Raw genomic sequence first — 14,835 nt, 5'->3', positions numbered from 1 at the left:
GCTATAGCTCCCATACCACGAGCAAATAAAAATCTTAGCTGCATTAAATTCAACTAAGAATAATGCAGGGGTTGAATTGGTGGGAATAAAGTAGTAGTATTTTCACAAGCACCACCTACAAGAAAAGACTTGGCCACTTGAGACACTAAAATGAAGTATCAATCACAAAACATTGGGCAGATGTTAAAAATATAATCATGCATGCTTTACTGGTATTCTCAGGCTTGGCAGTCATTCAGTGGCCATTAAACTAATAGCAAAAGGGGAAGATTAAAAAAAGCACTGGTTTAGCACAAAATTGAGATGTTGAGAAGAAAGTTAAATCAAGGAACCAAAGGACATGAAGAGAAGAAATTTTTAAATTGCCTAGACACCAATGCTAGGTGTCTGGGTAACAGATTGGAATTGGTTTCAGAGTGGTAGCCGTGTTAGTCTGTATTAACAAAAAGAACAAGGAGTACTTGTGGCACGTTAGAGACTAACAAATTTATTTGAGCATAAGCTTTCATGGGCTAAAACCCACTTCATGGGATGCATGCAGTGGAAAATACTGTAGGAAGATATATATACACAGAGGACATGAAAAAATGTGTGTTGCCATACTAACTATAATGAGAGTAATCAATTAAGGTGGGGTATAATCAGCAGGAGAAAAAAAACTTTTGAAGTGATAATCAGGATGGACCATTTCCAACAGTTGACAAGAAGGTGAGAGTAACAGTAGGGGGAAAAAATTAGCATGGGAAATAGGTTTTACTTTGTGTAATGACCCATCCACTCCCACTCTTTATTCAAGCCTAATTTAATGGTGTCCAGTTTGCAAATTAATTCCAATTCTGCAGTTTCTCGTTGGAGTTTGTTTTTGAATTGCTCAATCTAGCTGGTATAACTGAAAGCCAGCTGGATGATTCACATGACTGGAATGTTAAAAGTCAGTGTTTATAATCTATTTAGGGTGGGCAAAAGGGGAGGGAGAGTGACATTATGTCAAAAGTGGCACAGTGGTTTGAGCATTGGCCTGCTAAACCCAGGGTTGTGAGTTCAATCCTTGAGAGGGCCATTTAGGGATCTGGGGCAAAAATCTGTCTGGGGATTGATCTTGCTTTGAGCAGGGCATTGGACTAGATGATTTTCTGAGGTCTCTTCCAACCCTGATATTCTATAGTGTATATACTACCTCTTTCCAAGTCACTGATAATGCAAAAGAAAATGGTCTTGAATGCTTATGGATCAATGTTCTAACAGATAAAGCAAAAATGGGGTACCAGTTGGAGTCTGCTACAGACCACAAGTCAACAAGGGAACAGAATGACCATCTCCTTATGCCTATATCTACAATGTATGAGGGAGAAAAGCAGCTTTTTCATGGGGTGGTCTATTTGAGTGACATATGCTGGCAGTCTCATTCTGCAAGTAACAATGCATCCTTGGAATTTCTTAACTTTAGAGATAACTTTCCTAACTCAAGAAGTGTTTCATCCAACACAGAAGAATTCTATATTAGACCTCTTCTTGGCAGAGGAACTGTTCACAGAACTAAAAATAATGGTAACTTTGGTAAAAGTGATTATGACTTGATCACATTGCACATTATCAAACATAATAAAGTTCGGACCAGTGATATATATACTTAGTATTTGAATAGAGCCAAGCATATAAACTTGGAGGAAGAATTTAACCAGAAAAATGTGAATGATAATTGGGAATTTTTTAAGAACACTTTACTAGATGTCCAAAAACCACAATCCAAGAAACCACTTACCAAGGAAGAAAGCCATATTGGTTAAAAAAAAAAAGAGCTGAGTTAGCAGGAAAGTGAATGCAGCTATAAACAATATATAATAAAGTGAAAGAAAGGGGAAGTGTAACCGGGCGCAGACTCAGCCGGCGGCACCTCCTGCTGGTCTCCCGGGGAATTAGCGTTCCAGCCACTGGAGCGCCCTCTGCAGGCCAATGTCCCACTGTTTCTGGCCCCCGTGTCCCTCCTGGACCCCGATACCCCTTTCCACTGGGGTGCTGCCCCCTGGCGTTGTGCGTTGTGGCCTGAAGAAGAGCTCTCTGTAAACGTGAAAGTCTAAGGCTAGGTCTACACTACCCGCCTGAATCGGCAGGTAGAAATCGATCTCTCGGGGATCGAATTATCGCGTCTCGTCGGGACGCGACAATTGATCCCCGAATCGACGCTCTTACTCCACCAGCGGAGGTAGGAGTAAGCGCCGTCAACGGGGAGCCGCGGAGGTTGATTTTGCCGCCGTCCTCACAGTGGGGTAAGTCGGCTCCGATACGTCGAATTCAGCTACGCTATTCACATAGCTGAATTTGCGTATCTTAAATCGACCCCTCCCCTCCCCCCCGTAGTGAAGACCTGCCCTGACTCTCTCTCACAGAGCTCTTCTTCGGGTCTGGGCTAGAACCCTCAGACCAAAACACACAAGAAGAGCCCTGTGTAAGCTCAGAAGCTTGTCTCTCACCTACAGTAGTCAGCCCAATAAAATCTATTACCTCACCCACCTTGTCTTTCTAATATTAAGATGGCATACATTAAATGGACTAAAAGCTGGCTAACCAATAGGTCTCAAAATATAATTGTAAATAGAGAAATCACCAACAAGTGTTTCCAGTGGGATCCCACAGGGACTGGTTCTTGGACCTAGGCTGACACTTATCAAGGACCTAGAAGAGAACATAAAATCATCACTGATAAAGTCTGGAGATGACACAAAAATTAGGGAAGTGGTAAATAATGAAGAGAACAGGGCCTGAGATCTGAATCACTGGGTAAGCTGAGCATAAGCAAACAAGATGCATTTAAATACAGATAAATGTAAACATATACATTTAGGAACAAAGAATCTAGGCTATACTTACTATCCTGGGAAGATAGTGGCTCTGAAAAATAATCAGCTGAACATGAACTTTGAGTGTGATGCTGTTACCAAAAGAGCTAATGTGATCCATGGATCCCTAAAAAGGGGGAATCTCAGGTAGGTGTGATTGCTACTAGAATGCTTATCTAGCTCTGGTGCCCACAATTCCAGAAGGATGTTAATAAATTGGAGAGGGTTCAGAGAAGAGACATAGGAATGATTAAAGGGTGAGAAAACAAGTCCTATAGACTCAAAGAGCTCAATCTATTTTGCTTAACAAAGAGAAGGTTAAGGAGATGACTTAATTCCAGTCTATAAGTACTTACATGGGGCACAAATATTTGATAATAGGTCCTTCAGTCTAGCAGAAACAAGTATAATATGATCCAGAGGCTAGAAGTTGAAATTAGACAAATTCAGACTGGAAATAAGGCATACATGTTTATAGTGCGAGCATAACTAATCATTGGAACAATTTACCAAAGGTTTGGTGAATTCTCCTCACCAGCAATTTTTTAATCAAGACTGGATATTTTTGTGTAAGATCTGCTGTGGAAATCATTTTGGGGAAGTTCCATGGCCTGTGTTATTACAGGAGATCAGACTAGATGTTCACAATGGTCCCTTCTGGCCTTGGTATCTATGAATGTGGGCCAGATGTATTGTGGGTCAGATCGGAATAAAGGCACAGACCTGCATCTAGGGCCCCATCACCCAGACTCTTGCAAGGACATCAAAATCTAAGCTTTCATTTTGAACAAAAATTATATTTCTAGCCATTTTGGTCACAAAGAAAAGCTTGAAAATGTGAATTGAGTGTAACCACTGCAGTGGCATATGGCTGAGTCTGCAAACAGCCCCCAGCAAGAAGAGCAGCAGTATCCAAAAGAATCAGAGAAGAAGCTGATCCTGCTCCCCCCACTGCACTGCAATAGGCCAGGCCCCCACTGCTTGGCACATGGAGAGAAGTTGAGTGGGTTAGGCTGGTTGGAGTTGGGCTTGGATGTTCCACTGGACTCCGCAGGATTGGCTCCCCTTTCATGGGGCATAGATGATTCTCTGGGCTCCACTCCTCCCTTTTGGCCTTTTGACTCCAAAATTCAAATTGAGAAGAAAAAAAATTCTGGTACTCTCCCATTGCACCAAAATGAGATACTATTCACAGTAGATTATGCAGATTTTCCTCCTTAACATGCTTTGATCAACAGTGAACCAGAAAGCAATGTAGACCTTTAAGCAATGATTGGTCATCTAAGTTAGCACCCCAGCAAGATGAATGGGGCAATGTACTCCTCTCAGAACTGTTGTTTCAGGCTGTCTACAGAGGGAGACACATCACTAACAGTCAATTCACATCTCAGTTTTTTTCACAGAGAGAAACTGATATTTTTAAAATGAACACTGACATTTTCAAGAACAAGATAGCAGCCTTCAGAAAAGTGCCAGGTCACTGATCCACTGCATCTCCACATAATTCTAGCCCAGATTTTTATAGACTCCAGACACCTCTATGAATTACAAAATGTCTTTAAAATAAGTGCCTATTTGTGTTTTTCTTATGCATTGCAACCAGCTAATGGACCTGCCCTATAAAGAGCCAAAGATCGTTAAAGCTTAATAATTGCTTTCCAAACACTTGCAAGAGTCTCCAGCCAGGTCTACACAACAGACCTACATCAGTATAACTATGTCACACAGGGAGTGACACCCCGGAGTGACACAGTTATACCAATCCAAGCCCCATGTAGACAGTGCTATGTCGACAGGAGAGCTTGTCCCATCAACTTAACTACTGTCTGTTGGGGAGGTGGATTAATTACACCACCAGGAGAAGCTTTCTGGTCGATGGAGGAGCGTCTTCACTCAAGCGCTACAGCAGTGCAGTTGCATCAGAGCAGCGTTAAGTGTAGACTTGCCAGAAGTAAAACTAAAAGATACCCTCAAAAAACACATTTACACTCAGACCACCACTACCATTCAAATAATTAAAGAAATGAGTATGACATTTTATGAGAGCTGAATATGATTCAGTGGATGTATGGAAGAGGTCATATTTACACTGGCAATGCCTTTATGTATTAGTATATATTTGTCACGCATGTACAATGCAATTTGCCAAAGATAGTTCTGTCCCCAAGAAGTCATCCAAGTTTCAGAAGCTGGATTGCATGAGTTCACTCGATTTTTTTTTTAGCATAATTAGCCAAATTCAACATGTTAGCATGTGGTTCTGCCAGTAAATGGGTGATGCTGATACAGTTTAAAACAAACAGATTTTGCTGGAATTCCACAATTGGACTCCACTACTAGAGCCGACTCATGATAAATATCAACTCATCTCATGCCCTTCTCTGCATGGAGGATCCCAGCCATCCCTATAGAATGTAAAGCTCATCCGCTCCTCAAAAATGTTTCCTTATTTTCTATACTTATTCACGAAGTGCACTTCTCGCCGTAATATCTCATCATACTAGCACATACATGGGAAGCTAGTATAATTTTACATTTTCAAACTAGCAATGCATGTGTTTTGCACCCACAAAACTGCATGCAAACACATATGCAGAAATTGCTGAGCGAGATTATTTAGCTTGTGTTCAGCAGATGATCACTGTGGGCCCCTCTGGCCTTAAAGTCTAACGATCTAGGGAAAGGTATCAGAATGCACAATTCAACTAGACTTTCAGTGTATAAATAAATGTGCGTGCACAGTTTGTGAGAAGCCAGAAGAAATTTTTTCTTAGGAGTGTAGTTGGATTCCCTAACTCCTTTAACTATCCCAGTAGTGTGTATGTATAGATACACTATAAATAATTATCCCTATAATGTTTTACTGTTTGACAATTCTACAACTATAAATGCCACTCAACTCATCATATTGTGAGAGGGTCAGAGATATTTTAAAACAGGAGCAGAGAACAGGAAGCAGATTCTTATTATCATAGAGCCTAGGAGTCCCAGTCGTGGACCCAGGACCTCATTATGCTGGTGCTAAAACTTAGACTGTAACTTTTTGCCATTATAATGAAAATTTGGAACTCTTAACAATATTTTATAAGACCAAAACCCCTACTTTTCAAGATCCTAAAAACCTAATATTAAATCCTGTAACAATATGTTGCATTTCTTTCCTCCCCTCCCCCAATATATTCAGCCATGACAATTGATTTTTTTATTAGAAATCACTCATCTCCAAAAGTATGCATCTCAGCTTTGTAACTATCTATTACTATTCTTCAGGTAGGGAAAGGAAAGGAACCAGAACTTTCCAAGCTTTGTAAAACAAAAGGCAAAACAGCTATGAAACACTGCATCCACGCTGACAAATTTGTGCAAGGTGAAAAAACAGATGTTTCTCAAATTTATTTCCTGTTTCCTTGTGACAATGAGGTAACCCTCAATGCTGGAATCAGATTTGCAACCCAAATGGCCCATCACCATTGGAATCATGGCTGAGAGCCCACTTCAGACAAAAACATTAAAATATATGGTGGTTTCATTACTTTACTACAGATCTTATTACATGCAAGCCTAATGCCTCGGTTCAGAAAAAAGTTATTTATTTATTTATTTATTTATTTTTAAAGCCACTAGTCACAACATATGCTGGGTTATGGCTGGAGTTCAGGCAAGAACAGACTGTAGTTAGCTCAGTAATAAAAAACAAACACAGAGGCAGGGGAAAATATGTTTAAAAAAAACAGATTGGCTGATCACATGCTCAGCACAGGCAACTACATAGTGCCTTATTTAATAAAAAACGTAAAGGGCCCTCTATTGCTGCACTTGCACATCAGCAACAAAATGTCATGTCACACTTTGATTGTCCTTTGCTCTTAGAAATTCCCTTCCACCACAAACATAGGCAACAAGGGGAAAACTTTCAACCAGAATGAGACAACACGGTATGAAGCAAAGAACTGGAAAGCCAGTAGTACCCCCAGTTCCAGTCCAAGCCGAGCTACTGATTCACTGTGGAATTTTGATCAAGTAACCATTCTTTGCACCTCTGTTTATTAAGCTATAAAAGTAGGAAAGACAGAGTCTCACCATTAAACACACACAGAGATGAGGGATCTTGCCTGAGGTCTCCCTGATAAATAAATCACAAGACAAATGTTTAATGGACCAGTGGAAGAGATCTGTTAGCTCATCTACCTTAACTTTATGCCAATGTAAGATTGTTCTCTTAAAATAGCTGCAGATACTTTCGTTCACTCTTTTGAAAAACAAGACACTTTTTGAACCCTGCTTATATGTTTTTTTACACTTTATAAGGCTGGTACCCAAGATTTTTTAAAATAACAAGAGCCTATGACTACAGTATCTCCCCAGCATGGAAACTCAATTGTGGCTTCACCTTCCTTCTCTGGTGATTTTCCCCATGGCAGCTCCACAGTCTCCCCTGTTGATTTGGCGATTGACCTTCCTGCAAAATCCAAAGGATTTTCTTTCAAATCCAAAGGAAACAGCTCCTCCTCCAAGCCCTCTCCTGGGGATCTAACTCCATAGTCCTTTATGCCCCACGTGGCTGGCTCAACTTAACCCCTCCCGGTGGCACAGCCAAGATAAGATGTAGGAGAGTCTGATCCCTCCATCAGTTCTAGGTTCCAGAGACCCCACATGGTGAAGTAGAGAGTCCCCTTCATTTAAAACTCCACTTCAAGTTTCCCCATCCAAAGTTTTGAATGGGACTAATTCTGATACACCTTTCATTGTACAGCGAACCTAAAATAAGTCAGGATTTGAAGTCTTATCTCTAGAGAGGCTCAAAAAATTCCCAACAAAACTTTTTTTTCCCACTGGTCAAAAAATGCCAGGATCACAACCAGAGAGAGACCCTCACCCCTCCCCCCCTCAGAATAACCAATAGCCTAGTTGTTGGGAATCCAGGTTCAAATGCCTACTCTACCTGACTGAACCCGAGTCTCCCACGTTCCAGACAAGTGCTCTAACCACTGGGCTATTGATTATGTTGGGAGTGGGTCTCTTTCTCTCCCTCCCTGTCAATGAGAGCAGAAACCTCGAAATGTTTGTGAAATGGAATTCTTGTTTTCCAGGCAGCCCCAATTCTCTCAGGCCATTCCACAGCTAGAGTGCTGGGCCCTATGGGGAAGCTGGTGATGACTCATTTCATTTGATTTAAAGTTCTGTTTCTATCCCTGCCACAAAGTACTGGACTTTAAAGCAATGACAGTTCTATAAACAGAAAAGCTGTCACCGGGATGGAACTGAATCTTAACTGTCTTGGGCCTAAGACCAGTGTAATTTGGAGATTCCAATTTTGGGTATTAAAGAGAACATTTCTCTGTCAAGCTGTTTGGAGCTACTCTGGGGTTTGGAATGATGGAATAAATCATAGGTGTGATAGAATAATGAGCAGAAGACAGGCCAGACAGTCAAAAGTGCCAGACAAAATAAAATTTGTCACATGGTTTTCACCTTCACAGTTATGATGTATGTAAATTAAATCTGGGAGGGAAACTGTTTATCCGTCCCAGGAAAACATCTGAGATTTCAAAAAGTGTTCTTGGCCTGATTCAGGATATTGTCAAAATCTTGAAAGATTTTGCAAAACAGAACCAAAAAGATTCAGTTTGGTCAATCAAAACATTTTGTTTCAATTTTGAAGTTTCTGATTTTGATATTTGTAATATGTTTAATTCACACACAACATTACTTTTCATTTTGAAACTGAGAAAATGGACTGGTTTATTTTTAAAGGTATCAAGACAGGATGTTTTGACAATTTTTTCAGTTACATTTTTTGCTAATACCAACCTTTCCCATTAACAGTTTCAGTTTCAATTACTCTACATTTTTGGCAATGGGACTGGTTTGCTGAAAAATTCCCAAGCGTCAGCAGAATGAAAACTATTCCACCCTCCCTGAGCTCAGTCCTCTGAGGACACTTCATCCCTCTCGTGGGCTCAGGAGAGTTCTCTCTGTTACAGAGGGCTGTCTCCCAGGGATTTCTCCCTGGAGGTGGCTTGGCTCCACCTCAGCTGCTGACCCTCAGGCCTTCTTCCCTAAAATTTCTTCTCCCAGGCCTGCTTGGAGAGTCTCCTTGCAGCTGCCCTCTCCCTTTAGGGGCAGTCCCAGAATACAAGCTCCTTCCTGCAGGCCCATCTCTAATACCTTTCCCAGAGGGAAAGAACTCTTAACTGCATCTCTCCTGAGACTCCCTGCCTAGCAGTCCTTCCTTTATAGAAACTATCTAGCTGGTTCTAATCTTAAATTACCTATCTCCCCTCCAGGTGCCATAGAATGGGCTAATTGTGCTCGGTCTCCACTTAACCATGTCACTGACAGTGAGGTATACACCCTATCACAAGACACAGACACATCACAGTAATTACTAGTGATATTATCTACCTTGTCCATATGAATAAATGTATATTGTCCTTTTTAAAAAAAAATCCTCATTGTATTTAGGGCACAGACCCTCTCCAGTGGAATGATCTCAATCGTACACTATATAACTTCCACTGTGTAAAGAACTGTACAAGCAGACATGAAAATACAATCCCTACCCCAAAGAATTGCCATCCCAGGGTGTTCCTATGAGGGCATATCAAAGGGCTGCTCACTGTCCAGTGTGGGAAGTCTTGCATTGCAGTTGTCCAAGATGTAGCATACCTGTTTATAAGGTAGAGAGTCCTTCAGTCTCTGTGGTTTATCAATGTGACAGCTTCCATGAGTATCAACATACACACCACCATAACCCCTGTCCACAATGGAACACAACACCAGACAGATTCCTACCTCACTACCTACAACTATGTGGAAAACAAGACAAAAAAAGTCAAGCATTATTTTGCTGTATTAACCGGAATTGTTCTTGACAACCAATTTTGAATACAGTTTTAGCTAGCACATGAATATTCTGTATCTAGAAGCAATATGTATATATTCATTGATTTATTAGATTTTGAAATCAGTTTATTAGTACCTATATAATTCAAAAGACAAAATACATTTTAAATAATAGTTAAAATTAATCTTATAGCAGGTGCCATTAGACAACGAAATCAAGTATTTACTGTAGAATATAACTTTATTGCTATATTTCTAGACAGTGATTACTATTCACAAGTCAACATTACCACCAGTTTCCACATAATGATATCTAAGGTGCAATTCTTCCATAGGTATAGAAGAGGCAATAACCGTGTTCTCCTGGATATCAAATGCTGTAATTTGATAGATGCTGACTTTTGCAATGGTAACCACCTTACTCAGAACAAAAAATACAGTGCAAATACTGTACTATGGTGAATTTCACTTTCACAGCCAACAGATGTTGATTTTTTTAAAGGCACCCTGTATAAAGGATAGAAGGAACACTAGACCTCAGTGCCACTGAAAAACACACACTTAGAGATACAGGGTTAAATAAACAATTCCAGACAGAATTAAAGTTGTTGTTTTTATCTCGCTTTTCAGTTTTAATTCTGAGGTTAGATGAGTGACTTCTATGTAAAACTACAACTGAAATAAGATTTGTCACCATTAACTTTTTCTCCCAGAATATTTCTCTTCCATTACTGCTGACCAATACATCTAATGCAGTGTCCTGTTGTCACAGCCACAGGCTGTTTCACACAGCATCTTTTTAAAAATGAAGCTAACCAGTGTCCCTTTTCATGACATCTCATGGGATTAGAGAGATTTTATGTTCTTTTTCCACTCTGTATTCAGTTACACACACCTCTAGTAGCGCCGCCGTTCTCCAGATACATGAGTAGAATTGTTTTGTTTTTATAAAAACAGGATTAACATGGACACTGCCAAATACCACAAGATTTTTCTCCGCTAAAGTTTCCTCTCCTCCTTTTGGATTAGGCTTCCAAATTTGTAGAGAAGACCCATCTAATTATAAATCAATGGTAATTACCATTTAATTGAAGCAATAGTTCCTGAAGATTATTACTATGTACTGTATTTTATCGTGTACTGCAATGGAACAGACTCTTCCCCAGGTACAGAGGCATAGCTTCTAATGAATGACAATGTTATCTTCTATAACTGGTCACCATCCATTGGGAATAACTCTTGGACGTAACGTTTCATGGAGGGGTGTAGAAAGAGGAAGAGACCTTACTTCCGTTAATATCAAGACAAATCATAAAGCAAACACCTTAATCTTTCTAAACCTATTCCTGTGATTATAAAATAAGCGTAAGATTGTAAAATTTGAGAGCAAGTTTATGTTTACTTAGGGCAAAATCTCAATGGATTACAGCATCAGGCTCGGTATAGTCTTGATGCAAAGGTTGTGAGGTATAATAATGAAATTCTGTAGTGCAGGACCCTTCCTCAGCAGCTGGGGAATCCTATGTGGCCATGAGCCATGAAGCTGCTCCATGAGGTGGAGTTTGATCCAAAATGAAGCTTTCCATCAGTACGGAAGAGACCAAGTGCAATTGGTGGCAAAGAGGGTCCTCTCTGTCTACTACAAATAGTTCTCCCCCCACCCACACACCCTCCATTCCCCTGCCTTGTTCTCCCTCCTTGATATAGCAGTGCCCAGGGTTATCCAAGAGACAGAAACTTGGTTGCATCTTTTCTTTACCTACTTTACCCACTTCAGCAGGTCCATGGATCCTATACTCAATATTGGCCCAACTGGTGTACAGACCTCATACAGTACACAAGACTAACAGGTTAATTTAGTCCATTTTCCCCTATGAAATAAATGGACAGGATTTTGAGCCATAGCTTATAAACAGTTTTAGTTTAAAAAGTAAAATTTGACTTGCCAATTACATTAGGAAGTTTGGAAAATAACCATTTTAAACATTTGAGGGAATCACAATGATTTTCTAGTTTTTTTTAAATATGTGCTTAAAATAGGGACATACATAATTGTCCTAAATTAGTAGGCAATGTCATGGTATATTGGGTCATTTTAAAATATATTTATAAAATTCCTTTGGAGCCACTTTCATTACAAATCAAAGAATATATAAATTCTACATAAATTGACGTAATGGCTCTACAGAAATTTGTCAATAAATACAATGGATGTGGAGTCCATTCACATTCCCACTGAAGTCAAGGTCAAGATTCCATTGACTTCAAAGGGAATAGGATTGGGCCCATGTTATTTGACAAATGACAGATATTCTGGGGGAGGAATTTTCAAAAGTCCTCAATATTGACCTAATTCTACTACCATTAAAGTCACATTCCCATTGACTTCACTAAGAGCAGAGTTAGGTCAATGCTGAACTTTTTTTTTTAAAGAAATCCCACCCTAGATGTATTTATCTGATAGACTCACATACAAATATAAATAAAAGCCCTGACTATCTATCTTTACAATGAACCACACTTAGTCAGCAAGAACTGCTGTAGCTTGGTCTACACTGATGCTTTTATTTTTGCTACCCTTAGTGCTACACCAGTGTTGGGGGAAATGCTGAAAATTCCCAGTGAGCTGTTATTGGTTTCTTGGATTCCATTGATTATTTTGACCCTCACCATCGGGCAAAGATTTTGTGAATACCTAATACAGATATTGCTTCTCTGTCTTTAAATGAAACTACTCAACCTCTTTCTACAGTTATTGTTTCTTTTGAAAGAGTTATTGATCAGGAAAGATTGAGGAAGACAGCATGGAAAAAACGTAATATTCTTTACAATGAGCTAAAGGTATATATTTTCCCTGATGTGGCCAAGGCCAGAAAGCTTATTGAAAGAAAATTACTCTGTCTGTGAAGATGTTGTCTCTCTGAGTTCTAACCTTGACTATTTCCTGTAAAACTGCAATTGTGTGGAAGGAGGGAAAAAAAACACATCGTTTTTATTATGACCAAGTGGAGGTCTTGTTTACCTCATGAACTCATAGTAAATCATCTGAAAGAATGACTTACCATTTCACATATTTATTTTCCAAAATCTATGTTTAGTTTGTTAATTTTTGGTTACAGCTGTTTGTTGCTTCCTAAAATAATTGAATTCTGCCTTTGGGAACAAAATAGCAAGTTTAATATTGCTTATATTTACTACTACTACTACTACGATGTTTTATTTTATTTTTTGAAAGACACCCACTCCCTTCTCTTTCCCGCTCCTCTCCTTTTCCACTCCCCAGTGATAATGGTTTCCTGAATGTAATAGAGAATTCTTCTCTTTTGTGAACAGAAATTTTAGGTTGGATGTGATTACATAAATGGATTTTTTTTTGTCCTGAATGCCTTTTATTTTTCTTATGCCTTTTTCTTATTAAAGATGGATTAAAAGTTTCACAAATTTCAAAGATGTTGGCACCATCATTTTTTAAGTGTGTGTAACATATTGTAGCCATTCTAATCACTCTCAACTCACTGCCCAAGCCCTGATCCCAGAAGTCTAAAGCATGATAGCTCTGCTCCTCCACTGGAGAACCATTAGCTTTGATTCTTGTGTCTGACTCGTTAAGGACATTATCCTCATTACACTTTTTCAGAAATAGGTAAGTGGGTTACCAAGACTTTACTATTTTCAACAGTTTAACAATGAATGTCAGCCAGTTAAAATCGGCAGGTCTCATCCCAAACATCTGTAGGCAGTTAGGCATCACAAGAAAACTGACAACATTATCTAGAAAAAAAAGTCTTGACAGCCCTATCAATCTTCTATAATATATTGCAATCACACCTGAAGAGGAACAGATTGAGAAGATTGGTCCTGGACAATTTCTCCTTTTCTCCCAAGCTCCAGAAACCCTCTTCTTCAAAGTGCCCCACAAGGCATTTTCATGATGGAAATTGTTCACACAAGTGCTCATCATAACTTATTAATTATAACTGAGCAAGCATGAAAAATGCTTGCTTGTGAAACTGCATTGATCCAGGCTAGATAAAAAACAATGAGTTTTTTAATCTGATTTTCTATTTAAGTTAAATATATTCTTCTTTGTAAAAATAAACCTGATTGAAATTCAATTTGAAATTATGACAACCTATGTTAAGACCTAAGTAACTATAATCAAAATCATTTAATAAAGAATATGCTGCCTCTGTGAGTCCTCCTCACATTTTAATAAGTTATAATTTAAAAAGCAACACTATTTATACAGACTTGGGGGAAAACATGTCTAAAATTATAAGTCAACTCACATTTTAGGAGTATGTCACTATATCATTTACTGCATCTAGTATCTCCATTTTCAGTCTTTACAATCAAGCAAATGGTGGTATTTACATGTTTCCCAACTGAACGTACTTACATTTGTTGTGCAAGCTTATCTTAGTTACTTTGGGATTTCAGTGAAGCAAGCAGGTGCACAGAATATTTTCTTCATTTGGACTAGTTCATTCAAAGAGAAAGAGAAACCAACTGAGAGTTGAAAAAGCAGGAAAGCTTTTTTTCCTTCTTCCAATCTATGCATAAGAACCTGGTGGGAGAGGATAAGATCTACTAATTCTAAAACTTGGAAAGATGTGGGGCCAGGTTTTCAAAGACATTTAGGCAGCTAAGATGCAGATAGATGCCTAATGAGATTTTCAAAAGCACCTAACTCTGCTGGGAGTTAGGCACCCAAACTGCTTAGGAGCTCTGGGCAATCTCACTAGGCACCTAACTACCTTTGAAAAGCTGGTCCATGGTGATCAGAAACAATCAATACATTGACTGTAGTTCACACATCCTTTGTTTAATAAACCAATTTGTTTTAAATGCAAAACAGTTTTGATAGTTATATTTTTCTTATGTATCCAGCACTTTTAACTTATTCAATTATTAAAAAGCAAACTATGCTAAAATGCTGTTTTGTACTTTTAACTCAATTACAATTTCTAACCCTCAAATGCAGTTTGACACAAATCCAGAGTAAAAAATTATCTAGCAAATAAAAAATGCAACATTCACCTTTTTCAAACTCAATGAAAGTAAAAATTAAGAATCTGAAAAAAATGTGTTAAGATGTACATTGTGTGTGTATGTGTGATATATCCTCCTGGCTAGCAAAAATTAGTACCAG

The sequence above is a fragment of the Chrysemys picta genome, chromosome 6 (assembly GCF_011386835.1).
Source record: "Chrysemys picta bellii isolate R12L10 chromosome 6, ASM1138683v2, whole genome shotgun sequence".
Lineage (NCBI taxonomy): Eukaryota > Metazoa > Chordata > Testudines > Emydidae > Chrysemys > Chrysemys picta.
This window is presented reverse-complemented; position numbering follows the sequence as displayed.